Genomic DNA, 316 nt, shown 5'->3' on the forward strand with positions numbered 1-316 from the left:
ATTCGGTAAAATCTACGAAAAGACAAATATTAAATAAATTAATATTATTTAGAGGATAATAAATATATTTAAATTATTTTGTAGTTTTATTTAATATGACACTAAAATATACTATTTTCTGAATTACAAACTTAAAATTGAATATTTGTCATAAGATGCAATATAATGTTTAATATGTAATAAAAATATTACTTAATCCGGATCTGCTTAAAGATGCGCGCGATCAGATTGCCTTCCACACTCCACTTCCCCGGATTTTGCATTCACTGGTACCCGTGCATTGGAATTAGATACGGCCAGTCTAGGTGGTCTGTGG

Source organism: Anoplophora glabripennis, unplaced genomic scaffold (genome assembly GCF_000390285.2).
Source record: "Anoplophora glabripennis isolate ALB-LARVAE unplaced genomic scaffold, Agla_2.0 scaffold1048, whole genome shotgun sequence".
NCBI classification, from domain to species: Eukaryota; Metazoa; Arthropoda; class Insecta; order Coleoptera; family Cerambycidae; genus Anoplophora; species Anoplophora glabripennis.